Source organism: Zootoca vivipara, chromosome 3, assembly GCF_963506605.1.
Source record: "Zootoca vivipara chromosome 3, rZooViv1.1, whole genome shotgun sequence".
NCBI classification, from domain to species: domain Eukaryota; kingdom Metazoa; phylum Chordata; class Lepidosauria; order Squamata; family Lacertidae; genus Zootoca; species Zootoca vivipara.
In genome coordinates this window covers 12,222,020-12,236,922 of record NC_083278.1, presented here as the reverse complement: position 1 = coordinate 12,236,922, position 14,903 = coordinate 12,222,020, and the positions used below count along the sequence as shown (strand labels likewise).

At 42.2% G+C, this 14,903-nt stretch overlaps 1 protein-coding gene across 12 annotated transcripts in view; it reads right to left on the bottom strand.

Moving 5' to 3' along the window:
* Nucleotides 1-14,903, bottom strand: part of PLCB4 (phospholipase C beta 4) — a 194,869-nt gene that overhangs the window by 141,222 nt on the left and 38,744 nt on the right. For 2 of the 12 annotated variants that reach the window (XM_060272412.1, XM_035110097.2), the window contains exon 1: nucleotides 8,412-9,778. The exons of 9 other annotated variants lie outside the window; for them this stretch is intronic. The gene's annotated coding sequence lies outside the window, so the exon portion shown is untranslated. Of the gene's footprint in view, nucleotides 1-1,037; nucleotides 2,580-8,411; nucleotides 9,779-14,903 lie in introns of those variants that run through there. One more of the 12 variants, XM_035110094.2, reaches the window with a different exon arrangement.

The window sequence follows — 14,903 nt, the reverse complement described above, 5'->3', positions numbered from 1 at the left end:
GAAATAAAGACCTGCACTACAGGATCGAGAACAATGCTGCCAGTCTTTGTTGGCAACAAAATATGACACAGTTGCTTCTTTCTAAGCAATTTACTGAACACCTGGGTCAAGGAAACATATTGACGCTGCTGTTTTGTTTCTCCCAAACCAGCGAAAAGAGAGAGAGAGAGAGAAGTTCAAGGTTTCCAGAGGAAACATTTTATAGAAACAATGGAATGGTACTGTATAAGAATTAATTTAGAAACCCTGTAAAGATGAGCTATTGATTCTTGTTTCCAATATGTGCAGATGAACTCGGGACTCAATGAAATAGGAAGACTTAACAATTTCATTTTTCTGCTGGCAAAACCTCCCCCCCCCCTTTTAAGATCATTCTTTTCTGTTGATACAGTTTTCTTTTTTGCAGATCACCAGTGCAGATAAAATCTTGGCTGTAGCAAAGCAAAGAAAAGGAAGTTTTGATCTCAACAGAGTCAGGATTTGATTCATTAGGAAAACCTTCACCAGCTGGGTGCCTGGCATATGTTTTGAACTGCAATGTCTATTACCTGCAGACAGCAGCACCAAGGAGCAGAGGCTGCTTTAGGATATATCCCATTCTCTGATCCTTTTCAAAAGTCAGCTGTATATGAGAACACCACTGTCCCATCAAATCCTGGGCAAGGACCAGGCAAATGACACCACAAACCAAATTCATTTACACTATGCAAAGCATCAGTTTTATTCAGCTCGATGGATACAGGATCGAACTAAACCTCCCTTTAATTATGTGGTTATAGTCTCTGCTAACATGCAGGGGGGTCAAAAAGCAAGAACAAAAAAAGCACATTTTTTTAAAAGCAACCTTTGAACACATAATGCCTATATATACTTCCCTAGGAAATAAAATTTGGGGAGGCCAATAATTTTTCTGGCACTACTAATTGCACAGCTAAAACCAATTTTTCACGGGACTCCTTTTTCTGCACGCAAAAGATACTATTTCAAGGGACCCGGAATATATTTCAAAATAGCAGTGGTAGAAAAAGATGCCTTACCCTAGACTGTGATATCCCAATCCGCAACCTTCAAGTCTTAGGGAAGCGGCTGCAAAAACAGATGGAGGAATCGCACTGGGCATTGTTCCGAAAGGGACTCCTTTAAAGCAGCTCCTCCAGCTGCTTTAAAAGGAAGTGGCTGATATATAACAACATAGGCATCTTGGGGTGTTTGTGCCCCCCTTCTCTTAGTAAAGCACTTGCCAAGAGAGATTGGGCGGGGGGCCTCCCCGCTCTGCAGACTGGCTCCTTTAAAAGGGCCAATTACCACTTTTTAAAGGCAGAAGATTTTTGCCCTTGTCCCTCCCGCACATACACAAAAGTTCACCAAGACATGACACATACATATCAGTAAACTCTGGAAGAAGAAAAAAGGGGGGGGTCTTGCTTCTGCTTATCTGTAACTAATACTGCAGCCTTGCCTTGGTAATTCCAAGTGGGACACAAGTTACCTACAGGTACACCTTCAGGTTATTGGAACAGATTAAAAAGGGTTTTTGAAACAAGTAGAAAGTTGTTGAACTCCTTTTGACACACTGCTCCGGACACTTCATTATTAGATGGATAACCGGGTCCTCCCTGCAGAGAGGGTTGTGGTGGGTCCCAGCAGACCAGGTCTAGGTGTTGGGGCGGGACAATTGGAGCAGCCACAACACCCTATTGGTGGTCCATCTGATGGGATGCAATTGGGCTGAGGGCATGCCAGTCAAAGAGTCAGATGGACCAGTATTTAAACGCTGCACTCAGCCATAGAGACCTTCCTTCTCCAGTTGAATTGCATCGGAACACCCGCCCACCGCTCCCTAGTTTTAGGGCTTTCACTTGACCTTGCTATGCCGCCGTGTGTCGTCTGCCATTGTTGCAGGAGTACGGCAGGAATTTCCCCCACTTGGTTGATTGGCTGTTGCCACTTGGGTTTCGCCTGCTGGTTAGCAATTCGTCACAACTTGTAAGGTTGGCGGATAGGCTCTGGTTCATGCTGATAGGGTGGAATGATCCCTTACCACCCAATCCACAGGTATTCCTCTTAAAGGAATCCATTGGACCGATGCTTGGTATTCCCCCAAGCGGGGTTGCCCTAATCCAATGTTCTGGGCACATGTGGGGGAATCAGGGTGTGGCTGTTGTGCGCCAGTCAGGTAACCCCGTCTCAGGTGTGCACCTGGCTGCTGACTCATGGTGTGCCCTGAGTCAGTGCTACCCTAGGTAGCTTTTGGAACCAGAGCCTATGCAACCACTCACTTGATTTGTAATCAATAAAGTTGTGGCCTAAATTCTGCCAAAAACCAAACCAAAAATATGAGTCATGTCTGAATTTATTTCTAGGCCTGGGATAAAGGGTCTCCACACGCAACAAGCTGTTCATCCCTCCACCCCAAAACCCAGAGTTGAAAAGTACTTTTGAAATGTGTTTAAAGCATATTTCCTTTTAAAAGGAAAAAGTTAAGGCATTTGGTGGGTAGATACGCAATGTCACAACATACTTAAACTATAATCCTCATGTACAAAACATTCTGTTTCTATGTTTTGGCTTATTTGACCCCTTTGGTCCTAAGTAAACCACAGAGTCTAGGGCTTGTTGATCAGAAGGTCAGCGGTTCGAATCCCTGCAACGGGGTGAGCTCCCGTTGCTCGGTCCCAGCTCCTGCCCACCTAGCAGTTCGAAAGCACGTCAAAGTGCAAGTAGATAAATAGGGACCGCTCTGTCGGGAAGGTAAACGGCGTTTCCGTGCACTGCTCTGTTTCGCCAGAAGCAGCTTTGTCATGCTGGCCACATGATCTGGAAGCTGTCTGCGGACAAACGCTGGCTCCCTCGGCCTATAGAGCGAGATGAGCGCCGCAACCCCAGAGTCAGACACGACTGGACCTGATGGTCAGGGGCCCCTTCACCCTTTACCGACTTGCTTACACTAGTTACATTGCTGAAATCTGAAAATACCTAGTTTGAAATACAAATTTGTCCTGCTTTTAACAACCACCTCATTTTACAATGTTGTTCTTTCAGTTCTATTACATTGCAAGCCAGTGTCCCCATCTCTCTCTGGCCCCCTGAATGCTTTAATGGCCGCACCCCTGCTGCTACCGTACATACCAAAGTGTCTAGGTTTTTAGTACAGACTTAGGATACTTTAGTTCAGCTTTCTCAACCATGGGCCCCCAGATGTGGTTCGACTACAACTCCCATTATCCCTAGCTAGCGGGCCCAGTGGTAAGGGATGATGGGAGTTGTAGTCCAGCAACATCTGGAAAGTCAAAGGTTGAGAAAGGCAGCCCTAGATCCATGATATCCCAGAGGGTCATTGTACCTGAAATATGTGCTCATCCATATCTGAGATACAAAATGCCCTGGACATAAAATTTCTGAGTTGACTGAATTCCCCTAAATGGATTCGGGTGCCATGGAGAACTTCATTTCCCAGGTTCCTTGGTGCCCCGTGGAACGCCCTCCCATCAGATGTCAAGGAAATAAACAACTATCTGACTTTTAGAAGAAATCTGAAGGCAGCCTTGTTTAGGGAAGTTTTCAATGTTTGATAGTATATCGTGTTTTTAATATTCGGTTGGAAGCCGCCCAGAGTGGCTGGGGAAACCCAGCCAGATGGACGGGGTATAAATAATAAATTATTATTATTATTATTATTATTATTATTATTATTATTATTATTATTATTATTGCCAGATTAGACGGACCTCTGGCCTGATTCAGCTGGACTCCTCTTATGTCCTCATGAACTACAAAAGCAGTTACACAGACTCATCCTTAAACTTCCAAATTTACAATACTGAAATATTTTTTAAAGCACTTTTAGTGATATGAAATTAATTGAGCCTGTGAGTTTACAAAATAATTTTAAATTAGCATTACCACCACACTGACTTCACCCTTCAGAATTTGCTTTGCCTAGCTTTGAGACCTTGGCGGGACTTCTCTGCTCCTTTGTTTCACCACATATTGGCCATATAACTAGCTATTGATGGCATGTATCACATGCCACTTTAAACCATCGTTGAAAACAAACCTATGGTTGAATGTGACTGTGCTGGGACAGGCTGCTAAAGAGTTCACACTGCAGCAAAATAAGCCAGAGTCCGGCTTGTCATGTGTAAAGCCAGGATCATGGCTTGTTTCTCTCCAAACAAATGATAAGTGGAAAACTAAGAACAAGACCGGAAGTGAAAAAAGCCACAAACCCAAATTCAGACAACACAACAGGCCAAATCTGGCTTGTTTCATCGGTGGCACAGCGAAAACGCGGGAGAGGCAGAGTGGAGTGAGAATTTTTGAGCAGCATGAATTATCAGTATGCTACGAATTTACATTAAACCATCATTTGTATTCAGATATGGTTTAATGTGGCCCGTGAAGCTCAATGTTTTCCAGACACCAGTCTCCAAGTAAAACTGAAGGCCATGATGAGAATGTCATGCAAAACTTTAGTACTGTACACAAAGAAACGATGCTTTAAGATAAACACACTGATCTCAGAAAATATCTATGCAAATTTTCCTCAAAACCACTTATGGCACATATGGAAGGAAATGCAGATTATTTCATTTCCAAACCTCTAAACACAGATTGAATCCACAGCAAAACAAGCCAATCAATACACAATGTAACAAAGAGCCAGATTGTTCTAGAGAGAAACCACGTTTGCTATGGCCCAAGTGAGCTATGCTACATTTTTACTATCAGAAAAGCTCTCTCTCTTTCTTCCTGTTTTTTTTTTTAAGTAGAACTGTTAAGCAGTTTGTGATCAATGTGCATTGCATCCATGAGTTAAAGGTAAAGGTAAAGGGACCCCTGACTGTTAAGTCCAATCACGGACGATTCTGGGGTTGTGGCACTCATCTCGCTTTACTGGCCAAGGGAGCCGGCATACAGCTTCCGGGTCATGTGGCCAGCATGACAAAGCCGCTTCTGGCGAACCAGAGCAGCACACGGAAACATCGTTTACCTTCCCACCGGAGCGGTACCTATTTATCTACTTGCACTTTGACATGCTTTCAAACTGCTAGGTTGGCAGGAGCAGGGACTGAGCAATGGGAGCTCACCCCGTCGCAGGGATTCGAACTGCCTACCTTCTGATCGGCAAGCCCTAGGCTCTGTGGTTTAGACTATGAGTTAGATTTACGAGTTAGTGACTAGTTATTCACAATCTCTGAATGGCTATAAAGAAAGAAAATGAACAAAGGAAACAATAACCCACATAACCCTTTTTGTTCTTGAAATCACAAACATGGTGACCTGCAATTGGGGCCACCCTAAAACATGAACATGTTGCGTGCTCTTTTCTGCTCATTTTCCATCTCTAGGACATTCGTTTTGAGATGAGATGACACAATATTCCAAATGTGCCTGGAATATAGATTCAAAAAAGAGCACTGTGGACTTGAAGTTTGTCCTTGCAGATTCTCCAAAAGAAAAACAAGAAGTCAGACAATCTTCCACATCCTCTTTACCAAACTCGATTATTGGAATGAAAACGCAGGACTGAAATGTTATTTGTCACAATGAGAAACAAACTCATGTCAAACCTGAACTCTGTAGAACCCTAATAGGTCTGCAGTTTAGCATTACATTATTTAATCTCACCAGTTAGCTTTTAAAAAAATTTTTTAAGGAATATGAGAACTATATGTCATGAGCTTCGCAATGTGTTTGGGCTGGGAGTCAGGGCATTACACCCTAATCAACTTTATAATGAATTATTGTGTTGTATGATACTTTAAAAATTCAGCCAAGTCTAGTGGCGCTCCCTGGTATCCATAGTTAAGACTATACACAGGCAAAAACAAGATTAGTAATTTCAGAACTGAACCCAAATAGGGTGGTCACAGTATCTGCCACTGCTGAATAATTACATGCCAGTGTCACTAAGTTTGGTAAAGTCCTGAGAGCCTAATTTTGTGTGTGTGTGTGTGTGTGTGTGTGTGTGTGTGTGTGTATGCACAAGGGCAAAAAAATGCAAACAAAATAGCAGAATCTATTTTTGGAGGGCTAATTGGTATTTTATAACTGAAAAATTAAATCCTCCAGCTTTACATGTCCCTTGGTTCCATACCAGTCAATGTTTTCTGGTGAATCATTAGCCCCCCTTCCCAAATTGTTTAGGGTTCCTCATCTCAACACAAGGATATCTGACTCTCCATCAGACTTTTGCCAAATATGCAAGGGTAAGAGGGGTTGGACCAGGACAGCGCAGGAACCCCAGGGTCAAGGCAGTGGGGCAGGGCCGGATTCTGGTTTGATGAGGCCATAAGCTACTGAAGGTAATGGAGCCCTTTATATGTCCAGCTGTCCTTTGTCAACAACAAATTGCCGCTGTTTTTTGTATGGAATATATGCTATATGGTAATTTATGGACCTAGTAGGTATCTAAGACCATTTGCACATGTTGCCATGCAAACAGTCCATGCAGAATGTAGGCACCCTAGATATAGAAATGAGCAAACCGGTGATATTTTAGGGGGCAGGCTAGCAGGTGGGGCCCATTACTTACATCATAGGACCCTACACAACACAAAACACTGTTGCTGTATGTTGGTTTTATTTTATCTTATATTTTGGAAATGTACATCCAGGTTTTTTTCCTTTTTTCCTTTTTGGGGGCCCCCCAAAAGAGTGGGGCCCTAAGCTATAGCTTGTTTAGCTTAGATGTAAATCCAGCACTGCAGTGGGGTATGTGACATCTGGGGTGGGCCAAGAGGCATGAACAGTCTTCCACTCCCTCCCCCCCAAAAAGTGGCTTTCACACAGAGGACTGATGCCTCCATAGGGTCATCCTTCCTGGCAAATCGCTTTCACGACTTTGTCTTTTAGAAATGCCTTTGGTATTATAAAATTTCCCCATTCCTTATTAAAATTTCAGTCTTTCTGATTCTTCATTTTAGCCATTTCGGCATAACCCATCAACTTGATCTGCCATTCTACTCTGGTAGAGACTTTATCTTCTTTCCATCTCTGGTACCTAGTATAATTTCAACCAAGGGCATCTACCTTCATGGTTTTTAAATGCTGAGATCTGACTGAGGTTATGGCTCAGTAGATTCTTCCTTGCTTGTCTCGATGTGAAACATCAGTGCCCCACTAAAAAAGATTCTCAAATATACCTTCCAAAAAAAACCAGAAGCCTTTCTATTGGGGCTGATAGATAATGGAATTGCAAAAAGTGATCAGAGATTTTTTTATGTATGCCACAGTAGCCGCTAGATTATTAATTGCTCCAAAGTGGAAATCAGATGAGTTACCCCAGATTACGGAGTGGCAAACGAAGCTATTAGATCTGATGGAAATGGCCAAACTGACTTACAGATTACGGGACCAGGGTGACGAGAAATTCCATAAACAATGGAGTAAATTTGTAGACTTTGCTAGGACGAACTATAAAGGAATGAAAACGTTGGCAGTTATGAATTAAATCCTATATTTGTGATCCTAAGAGAAAGTTGAAATACGCGAGAAGACGGAACTAATTTACCTGCTGAGGGGGTGGGGGGAAGTCAGAGCTGGGGACAGCTATGTATCGCGTGGTTCAATGTGTTGTTTAAATTGTTAAAAAATGAAAATCAATAAAAATTTAATGGTTAAAAAAAAAAAAACATCAGTGCCCCTGCTTCCTACCCCACCCCTTCACTGCCACCAAAACAAACAGGAAGCATTGTCGAAGGCATTTTGAGGTGCATCTGTTTCATAATACAGTAACCATAACCATATCCACTTCAATATTAGTGGCTTGGTTAAGTTTTAGGAACCAGCAGTTGTGGTTAGCGTTGTACAAGACACCCTGAGATAAGGTCAGATATTGTATAAAGCAGGAGTGAAAAAACCTGTGGCCCTCTAGATGTTGCCGAACTGCAAGTCCCATTATGCCAAATCATTTGCCATGCCGGTTGGGGCTACTTGGAGTTGGACTCCAATAGCAACTGGAGTGACACAGGCTCCTCAACCTTGGAATAAAGCATGCAGAAAATAAGAGACGTCAGCAAGCTGTTATTTATTGGCTGGGGAAGGGAAGGGAATGGCAGCTCAGATAACAATCCTTGTTGCCCTATCATTGCTCCCATGTCCACCTGTGACCCATCAGAGAGTATCCATTCAAAAGTGAGATCCCTGCCCCCCCCCACTGAAACGGTCCGGTTCCAAATATATTTCCGAGAGAAGCTGCATACAGGTTTCATTTGGGCAAAGCAAAAGAGGAATCAACATGCCTCGCTCAAACGTGAAATGCCATTTTCCTCCTTCCTTCACCCGTGCCTAATTTTCCACACAGAGAAACCAGCTGCATAACAACTCCGTAAGAAAATATCTCCAGTAATTAGAAAGACCACCTGAAAATGAATTTCTGGGTTATATAAAACGATGCTGTATTTTACCTTTCCTTCCCAGTCTCTCTTGCTGCCTGGACTGATTACCTTTTCACCTCGCACAGACACAAAAGGTTTGACCAGGAACTTGCAGACACGGCTTTGGAAAATATTCCAATGTCACTGAGCTAAAAGGCCTTCCGAGTTGACCGAGCTGCAAATTCGCCTCTGGGTGTATCACATGGCTGAGGCTGTTGCCTGCCTCTGTATGATCTGCCTTGTTCTCTGAGAGTTTACCTCTCCAATTCCACCGCCCCCCCCTTCTCTCTGACTTCCTTTTAAAAGGAAAGGTCCATGTATTTTCCCCTTTGACATAACCTAGCTATATAACTTCTCACACTATTAAATTTCACAGTCTCTAGTTGCTTCTGCAATGCATTGTATTAAACAGAATTTAAGGAAGCCATAAAATCATTAAAAGAGTGGTGTTTACAGATAAATCTACAGGTCAGATTCTCTCTTTCTCTCACACACACATACATTCAAAAACTATTTTAGAATATGCTTCAAGAAAAACTCATACTTGAAATTATAATGTATGCTGATTTTTCCAGCTCTTCTCTTTCACCTCTGAAACACAGTCATCATAGCCACTGATAACCCCATGAATTTGTCTGATTCTGTTTCAAAGCCAGCCAGCCAGCCAGGGGTGTAGGAATATAGGGGCAGTGGGGGCAGGGCGCCCCGGGCAGCGCGATCCCAGGGGTGCTATTTATTGAAGAATAATATATATATGATAAGAATAATATTGGAGAAAACTGGATATTGAAACTTGCTTAATCTAAATCATATATCCCAGTTTTACAGCGGCCCTTTAAAGTATGCTTCACGTAGAGTATACGCAGTCAGAAGTTGACCTGGCTAAGAAAACACCACCAAGAGCGTAGGGAATTAATCTCCCTTATATAAAAAAAACCCTTACTAGCTGCACACTTGTAAAAGTATGCAGATGAAAATACAAACGGTTGGGTTTCTTTAACTGAAAAAACAAACTGACTCTAAAGAGACTTTAAACTAATGATAAATGCTTTCTCCCACATTACAAACCACCCACAAACTCCCACATATCTCCCATTAAACTACCCAAGAATTAACAGTAAACTAGCTTTATAACTAAGCAACTCTCATACTAAGATTCAACTAAGGAATCTCTTAAACTGAGAACAACTGAGAGAGTGATCTACTAAGAGATGAATCAAACTGAAAGATCTAACTAAGAGATACAGAAGGCTTTCTGGCAGAGCTTTATATACAAGAAGCAGAGCCCACGCCTGTGGGCAATTAACAGAAACACCAGCACCTGTTTCTCTTAAACAGACAATATATACATTAGACCAGCTCTAAAGTAACTTGGCTATTCAAAAAATCCAACACCATTGCAGCTGCCCGCCCTGCCCCCAAAACACGCGCCCCACCCCCAAAACGCATGCCCACCCCTGCGTGCGGCACGGCCTGCCCCAAAACACGTGCCCTGCCCCGCCCCCAGAAAGCGCGCCACATCCCTGGGGGCAGCGTGCCTGCTCTCCGCCCCCAGTGGCAGAACATGAAGCTCCGCCCCTGTAACCAGATAGTCCAACTCCCACCAGCGTGATGGGGGATGCTCAGGGTGATTGTAAACATTTGGTGTGCACCCGGTAGGGCAAGACTGCTCTATTCTCACCACATACCTAATTGCTGTGGGTATAGACTAACAATTCTTCAGACCATTCTCACATATTATAATAAACTTGGTCTCTGACAGGGAACTTAAATGGGTAAAGTAGGGTTGCCTCTCTCTTTTTGGCCAATATCTTTCAGCTATTTTTAAGGAAAATCACCAAAAACGACGCTGCCGACATGGGTTGCCCTGACACTGTTTCTAATTGCCAAATCCTGGCTATGTCCAGGAAATTCTGGGTGTGTGACAACCCTAACCTGGTAAAGTCATTAAACCAGTGAGTTTTACAGGGCAGTGATATGAATGTGTACTCTGATGTTAAGTCCTATTGCATCCAATGTGAAATACTCTCAAGAAAGCAAATGGGCACAGCATCACAGCCAAAAGTGGCATTGCAAGAACCAATAATGGTGCAACAGGTACTTGGACAGAGAGCAAAACACCCACAGTTTTGCCAAAGTCTTCCCGAGATAATGCGCGAAGCGTTGGGAACTGAAGAGCAAGTCTTTTCTTAACAGCATCCCACCTGTCAGCATCTTTCAACGCTACAAGGAAACAAGACGTGCAGGAGCTAAACATCCAGGACAAGTGGGGAAAGGTTGCTCCCTCTGTGCTCGTGGCCCCAAACATCCACCACGGCACCATTTGTGAGGTGCCATTTTCACCGCAAAAGGCAACATTCTGTGAGGCACAGTCACGTTGGCCAACCCATCTGCCCGTTCTTCCGACACAAATTCCCCATGGCAATTCACACATCCACTGCGCCTCTTTATAGTTTCTTGGGGAGGAGAAGGAAGAAAAACAAACTCGTCTCCACCGCCAAAGCAATCTGGGCAGTGATCTCTCACAAAACAGTCCTTCCATTTTGCCCGAAACACTGAACACAGCCACCATGTTGGAAAACACCACCATCACAATCGGCAACGCAATAAGCTGCTACAAGGTTTTGCACACTTCCTGGAAACACTGGACACAGGCAATTCTTTGCAGATATTCTTCTACGAGACCATAAAAAGAGGGAGGAAATCCTCACGCTACACAGGATATTCCTCACAGATGCAAGCAATTATCAGTGCAATCACTACCGTTCAATCTATACCTCAGTTATGGCCTGGGTTTCTTATTAGTATCAAACCTCATTACCTCAGTAATTTGGCACTCTGAAAGCTCTTCAAGGGAAAGGAAGGAGGAAAGGGACCCTAGTATTCTGGAGAGCGTTGGTTTTATTTCAAAGGAGATTTATTGAAATGCATGAAACCACAGTCGAGCTGTTCTGATTAAAGCTCCCATTCCCAAGTACCACTAAACAGAAACAAATGCTACTCTTAGCTTTCATTCCACAAAAATGCTTCAGCCTTGATTACACTAATAGGCTGGAAACACTTCTCCCCCCCCCCCTCCCGGGCACCCAAATAATATATATATCTCAGAGGTTTACAAAATGCCCTTTAGCACCACCAATGGAATGGACACAGGGATCCATGTAAGACGGCCGGCTGCCTGGACAGAGTTAGACTATTGGCTTATCTAACATAACATTAGGTACAATGATTGGCATAAGTTCTCATGAGACAGCCCTGAAACTTAATAAAGTTGCTGCCAGTCAGTGTAGACAATACTGGGGAGGCTGTCCAAAGGCAGTTTCCAGCATTCCTATGTTACTGCACATTGTACAAACAATTTTTAAAAGTTTGTTTATTTGGTTTTTCAGATTAACATTTTACAATCACACATACAACATACAACATAAAGACAAGATTCCAAGGACTCACCTGGGCTTTTGCCCTCCCCCTTTGTTGGTCCTATTGTTAGTCATTTCCTCCTGCATCTTTTATGTTAATCCAAATCTTTTACGTTTCCATTGTGTCCAAAATTCACCGTTATACTACAAGTGTTATTCCAATCCTACTAATGATTTTAGCTGTTTACAGTGGTTTTTAAGATAAATTATAAAATTTCCCCATTCTTTATTAAAGTTTTGGTCTTCCTGATTTCTGATTCTTCCTGTCATTTTAGCCATTTCAGCATTATCCATCAACTTGATCTGCCATTCTTCTCTGGTCGGGACTTTATCTTCTTTCCATCTGCAGTTGTACCTCGGGTTAAGAACTTCTTTCCATCTCTGGGCCAATAACCTCCACGCAACCGTGGTCGCATACATAAATAGTCTTTTCTGCTCCCTTTGGGATTTCAGCAACAATTTGTTTGCTAGGTTGCAGGAGCAACGACCTCCCTCCAACTTCCATCTACAATTGTACCTCGGGTTGAGAATTTAATTCGTTCTGGAAGTCCGTTCTTAACCTGAAACTGTTCTTAACCTGAGGTACCACTTTAGCTAATGGGGCCTCCCGCTGCCGCCGCACCACCACCACACAATTTCTGTTCTCATCCTGAAGTAAAGTTCTTAACCCGAGGTACTATTTCTGGGTTAGCGGAGTCTGTAACCTGAAGCATCTGTAACCTGAAGTACCACTGTATGGGCAAACACTTGCACATTTGTGTTTGCACATCTCACTAAATATACGCCAACGGTCTGGCGTTCCTCGCTATTCATTGGTTGTTTGAATCTTTGTTTGACTCTGATACATATAACAACTTGCAGTTACTTGTATATTTTGTGAAATGTGTTGTATGATATATACAGTGGTACCTCTACTTACGAATAACTCTACTTACGAATGTTTCTACTTATGAATGGAGCTCCGTCCGCCATCTTCGATGCATTTTAGATAGGATTTTTTCTACTTACGAATTTTTAGATAGGGTTGCTTCGACTTACGATTTTTTTCTCCCAATGCATTCCTATGGGATTCGACTTACAATTTTTTTCGACTTACAAATGTGTGTTCGGAACGCATTAAATTCGTAAGTAAAGGGACCTCTGTATATTGTTTTGAAGTGGCTTATTCGTATATTTTGAATGACATCATACCGATTATATATTTACTAACAGTTATTAACCAGCATGTTGTGTTTGCATTTTTGTAGAAAGTACAGGTTGAGACACAGTAATACATACAGAACCCACTTCTGGCCATGATGTCTACAAAATTCACATGCTCCACAAAACCTTCTGGTATCTTTAGGTAAACCACTTACAGTGAAACTATGCATTCTAACTCTGAAGCAACTCCCATAGAGTTCAGCTGGAGATATCAGGTAAATGTGTAGAAAAGCATTTGGATTTGGAAATGATATACAATGAATTGAAAAGGATGTTCAAAATAACTTTTGTAAAAACAAACAAACCTAGAAGTGTTTCTTTTGGGAATTATAGGGACAAAACTACCTAAATTGTATAGAAATGTATTGATGTATGCTACTACAGCAGCAAGAATTCTACTTTCCCCATAGTGGAAAGAAACAGAAGTCCCAGCAAAGGAAAAATGGATACAAAAACTTATGGAATATTCAGAAATGGCAAAACGAAGAAATAGAAATCAAGACAACAAACTTTTTATAAAAGAATGGAAATGGTTCATTGAATATTTACAGATAAATTGCAAACTGAAAAAAACATTAGAAGGATTGTTGTAATAGCTTGCAGTTTCATAAACGTATATAGTTAAAGCAGATAATTAAATGAACAAATTAAATGAATTTGGATATAACAACAATAATAGTAATTTTATTTATACCCCGCCCTTCCCAGTCAAGACTAGCCTCAGGGCGGCTAACAACAAGAATATCAAAGCAACCATAAATAAACAATTCAATTAAAATGCAGAATACAATGTTAAAATTCAATTTTAAAATTAGGAATCTACAAGTGCAACCTCATTTAAATATCTGTAGGATAAAGCCTATGGGGAGGGTAACACCGGGGTCAGACTGAGTCAGTCCAAAGGCCAAGCAGAGCAGCTCCGTCTTGCAGGCCCTACGAAAAGATGACAACTCCCACTGGGCCCTAGTCTCCTGAGAGAGAGCGTTCCACCAGGTCGGTGCTAGTACTGAGAAGGCCCTGGTCCTGGTCGAGGCCAGTCTAACCATCTTGTGACTCTGGATCTCCAGTATGTTGTTATATGCAGAAGATATTGAAAAATAAATTTAAGGAACCGCAGAAAGAGGGGGAAGGAAGTCAAACTTTGAAATGTTAAATTGATTGTAAAACTAATGAAATGTATAAACTTGAAAAGTATAAATAAAAACTTTTTTAAAAAAAGAAGAAGTAAATGTGTGCAACAGTATTCCCCAACCTGGTGCTCTCCAACTGTTTTGGGACTACAACTTCCATCAGCCCTAGCCAGCATGGTGAATGGATAGGCATAATGGGAACTGTAGTCCACCTGGAGGTCACTAGGCTGGGGAGGCTGGTTTGCAGCATGACGGCTACTCCTTGTTTTTACTTTCTCCCGCCCACATCTTTGGCCACCTGAAAACTCAACTGTACCACATCTGAGGCCTGAGAGAGCAAATAGGTTTTTCATTCGCCATGCATATACCCTTTATATAAAAAAAAAACCATTGATACTATTTGAAAAACTCAAACATAGTAATTAGAGCAAAAGCAGAGGCAAGGCGTAAATTTGATTTGGAACCAAGTTAATAGAACTGATATCCCTGGATAAAAGGTGTACTGCTTAATATACCAGGATCTGGAGATAATGAGTTCACGAAATTAAGCATTTCTAAGAGTACCCACTAAAAATAGTAAATTAGCACAGAAACCTCTACGAGCAGGCTGCAGTTTGTTTGTTTAGCGGAGCCCCATAACAGAGTCAAAAAGATACAGAAAATGGACCGTGTTACTCCTATTTATCTAAAGCCAGTCAACTACCCACACTAGACAGTCTGCTAAGGGGCTGAGTGGGTAGCAGAAAGCGCTACAGGAGCCAGAATCAGCT